The sequence below is a fragment of the Giraffa tippelskirchi genome, chromosome 4, assembly GCF_054371585.1.
Source record: "Giraffa tippelskirchi isolate mGirTip1 chromosome 4, T2T-mGirTip1v1.2.pri, whole genome shotgun sequence".
Taxonomy (NCBI): Eukaryota; Metazoa; Chordata; class Mammalia; order Artiodactyla; family Giraffidae; genus Giraffa; species Giraffa tippelskirchi.
Genome location: NC_137278.1, coordinates 123,115,579 through 123,119,872, shown reverse-complemented (window position 1 = coordinate 123,119,872; position 4,294 = coordinate 123,115,579). Strand labels below are relative to the sequence as shown.

At 41.2% G+C, this 4,294-nt stretch overlaps 1 non-coding gene across 1 annotated transcript; it reads right to left on the bottom strand.

Annotated features, from left to right (window-relative positions):
* Nucleotides 1-1,158: 1,158 nt before the first annotated feature.
* TRNAC-ACA (transfer RNA cysteine (anticodon ACA)) lies at nucleotides 1,159-1,230 on the bottom strand. Its single transcript has one exon. It is a non-coding gene; the product is annotated as a tRNA-Cys (tRNA).
* Between the last annotated feature and the right edge of the window lie 3,064 nt (nucleotides 1,231-4,294).

Sequence of the window (4,294 nt, the reverse complement as noted above, 5' to 3'; positions counted from 1 at the left end):
GGTGCCCAGGGGAAAATTCCATGGACAGAGGATCCCAATGGGCTACGATCCACAGGGTCTCAAAGAGTTGGACATGAGCAAAGCAAGTTGGCACACACACACTCTGTCTATCATTGCCATTTGGGAAATTAAGCATTGGTATTTTTGCATGCATATGAATTGTTGTTATGCTATAATTCAAAAGCTACACCAACATAATTTTCTGTAATGGAAAGATTTTAGGCCAGAAATATTAACCTGAGAAGAGGATAGTAGGTCTGATGTTGAAAAACAAAAATTCCAGATGGTGAAGACTGTTGGCAAGCCCATGCTTCTCCTCTGAACTGAAAGCTGCTGCTGCTGCTGCTGCTGCTAAGTCGCTTCGGTCGTGTCTGACTCTTTGCCACCATAGCCCACCAGGCTCCTCTGTCCATGGGATTTGCCAGGCAAGAATACTGGAGTGGGTTGCCATGCCCTCCTCTAGGGGTCTTCCTGGCCCAGGGATCGAGCCTGAGTCTCTAGTGTCTCCTGAGTTAGCAGGCAGGTTCTTTACCACTAATGCCACCCGGGAAGCCCAAGACTGAAAGCAACTGAAGAACATAGTAGGATTAGTACAGAGGCTTCAGGGAGAGGGGAGGGAAGGAGAAATGAGCCTCAGCTGTACCTCGCCTTTCTTCTTCTGTGAACCCCAGGCCCCAGCTTGACTCTGATAATTGAGAGAAGTCTGAAACCTCCTATAGGAGCTACAACCCCCCTCCCCAGATGGAAAACATTTTGTTCCCTTTGATTCATGGGACCAAGCACATTGCTGGACACTGATTTTTTTTTCTTTTTCTCTGATGTAGTGATTTCTCCTTGTTGGAATATTAGATGTACAGTGTTCTTCACAGAGCTTTGCCAGAATTGTCAATCACCAAGGGACAATTTTAAGCCTTCAGTTTCAAGGCAGCTGGCACCTTGAGGTGTTGTCATGTGTGTCCTTTCAGAGTTCTGCCAAGACCAATTATGTCACTAAATAGACTAACACTACAAAGTAATTCATGTGAACCAAAGTGAAGTCGTTCAGTCGTGTCCGACTCTTTGCAACCCCATGGACTGTAGCCTACCAGGCTCCTCTGTCCATGGGATTTTCTAGGCAAGAGTACTGGAGTGGGTTGTCATTTCCTACTCCAGGAGATCTTTCCAACCTGGGAATTGAACCCAGGTCTCCTGCATTGTAGGCAGACGCTTTACCATCTGAGCCACCAGGGAAGTCCACAAAGTAATTCATATTCCCCAATAATCTTTTCTGGTAATTAATGAACACTGACAGTGGTCAAACAGCTCACTATGAGCATCCTTTTAAGATTTAGAGAATTCCACAGGGTATATATGTAAACAGTCTGCTTGCTTTTGTTCTCCCCTTATTAGTCATACGTATTTGATAATATCCAGTTTTCAGGATCAGCCTGACAACCAGTTGGTTTGAAAGACACTGTCCAAGGCCATTTGGCCCCAGGGTACAGTTCCTGGTCAATGTCAGTGAACGATTCAGTGTAGGAAGATCTCAAATGTGTCTGCATTTTGTCATCTTTTTTATGAACCACCATGATGGAGATGCCTGAGAGCTACTGGGTGAAGAACCTAGGCAGTGAATCTGTGTCTGCTGATTGAATCTCACAAATTCTTGATTCCATGCAATACAGTCTTTCTGAGATCTGGCTTGGAACTGGCAAATTATTCCTCTGCATTCTACTGGCCGGAGAAAGTCACACCCTAACCCAGAAAGGTAACCCAGATTCAAAGTATGGGGAAATAGACTCAATGGGAAGTGATCCAAAGTTTCACTTTAAAGAACATGAAAGAGGGAGGCATGAACAACTGCAGCCATGCCTGCCATCAGTCCACCGCAGTGAGACAGCACAAGATGCCAAGGGAGTGGAAAGAATGTGAATATATTTAGGGAAAAGAAGTCAGGAGATATTTCCCAGGGGATGTGATTTCCAGGATTTATCTGGAATGATAGTTGTCACTGAAAAAGTGAAAATTCAGGGGAGAGGATGGCACTTCAAGGCAGAAAGAAATCAGGACACAACACCTTGTTGGAGATGATGCTGTTTGTGGTGGGCAAATGAAGAAGAGAGGTTCAAAACCAGTTTTTAAAATACAGTTTTTTTGTGTGTGCAATTTGGAAATGTCCTATTTCCTTGTGTGTGTGTGTGTGTGTGTGCACGCACGTGTGTGTGTGCTCAGTCATGTCTGACTCTTTGCGACCTCCTGACCTTAGCCCTCCAGGATCCTCTGTCCATGGGATTTTCCAGGCAAGAATACTGGAGTGGTCACCATTTCCTAATCCAGGGGATCTTCCTGACCAGGGATTGAAACCTCGTCTCTTGTGTCTCCTACATTGGCAAACAGATTCTTTACCAACTGTGCCACCTAGGAAGCCCTTATTCCCTTAATCAAAGGAAATTTCTTTCTTTCTCTTTTGATTATTTTGTCACACTGTTGATTATTTGATTAAAAAAAATCATTTTTTTTTTGGTTCTCTTTGACATGCAGAAGTGTAGGAAAACCCACCTCTGAAGAATGTAATTATAGACTTTCACTGTACATGGAAATGTCTTTTTGACAGACTTGTCCTTACTGATAAGTTTTGAAGGACTAATGAACACTTCTTATCCTGAAATGGCCCAGAAGGGAGGCATTTGGAATGAATGATATGTAGATTGATGACTGTCAATCAATTTGTCTAGAAAGCAATTCTCTGAATGTGAGAAGATGGTGAGGAAGACTAGGAGGGATTTGAAAAGAGAAAGTATGACTCCTAGGCCATTAAGACTTTTTTTTTCAAATATTCAGTATGATGAGAGAGAGGGAAGGAAAAAAAACCCAACAGCCATGAACACATAGAACTGAAGGGCAGATATATAATACAGAAACCAATGAGTGATTAGTCTAGATGAACTTTCATGAAATCATGCAGTTCTCATAATTTTCTGTTGGCTTTTTAGATTATACACTATTTCACAATTAAAAATTATCTTTGTTTTTATAACTGCAAACAAAGTATCAGATTTTGTTATGTTATGAAATATTGGCTTTAAACCAGATTTATTTGTCGTTTGTTTGGATCCCACCTATAAGTTATGAAGACATATGTACCAGAACTGGAATGTTTTCATAGCTATAGGATGATATTGTTCTTTAAAAAATTTTTTTCAGGGTGTTCATATTCCACATCTAGGGCCACCTCTCACCTATCCTCATCTGTTTCTCTGGAATACCACTAGCGTTTCTCTTAAACTTAATCCTACTTTATTTTTTCCTATATAATATGTTTTCTGTCTCTGAAGTGAGTATTCTCATTTTATGAGCAAGCACTGAAGTTAGTACCAATGTCTACTCCAATATCTGTTATGACAACACATTGCATGTATTGATGTCTGTCTTCATTATTAGACTGTGGTTTTCCTCAAGGGAAAAGTCTGTGTTTTCTTGGTCCTTGTGTCCTCTTTCCCTATGATGATGACATAGCAGCCATCCAAAATGTACTTGTGGAAGCAAGCTATGAATACATGAGTGAGTGACTCTCAACTGCAAGAACAGCTTTGAATAAGATACATCTGTTTCCACACCAAAAAATGAAAAAATAAAAATATATTAATTTAGATTTATTTTAAATAATGCATTATTTATAAAGCCCTTTTATGTAGGCTTCCCTGATGGCTCAGACAGTAAAGAATCTGCCTGCAATTCAGGAGACCCAGGCTCGATCCCTGGATTGGGAAGATCCCTTGGAGGAGAACATGACAACCCACTCCAGTATTCTTGCCTGGAGAATTCCGTGGACAGAGGAGCCTGGCAGGCTACAGTCCATAGGGTTGCAAAGAGTTGGATACGACTGAGTGACTAACACTTTATATATCCTATTATTTGATTGATACTTAGAACAACCACATAATCCCCATCTTAAAAATAAGAACACTCAGGTTCACAGGAGGTTATATAGCTGCATGAAAGAAAATGCAAATATGCAGCCTATTCCACACTGTTGAGGGAAATAGCGACTAAATGGGATGGCACTTCTGCAGACCATTCTTTGTAATATAAAATTTGGGTCATTCCTTTGTTTCGGATTCATTTTTCTTATGTATAAACAAGGAAAGTAGTCAAGAGTTTCCTTCAGCTCTATATGACTTATGAAACCTACTCACTCACATACTTACTGAGCACTCTGTACCTGGGCATCACATAACCTAACCACTAGATGGCGATGCAGCTCAACTCAGTGCCCTGGCCTGCACTCCTACTTAATGAAGAAAACTGTGACAAA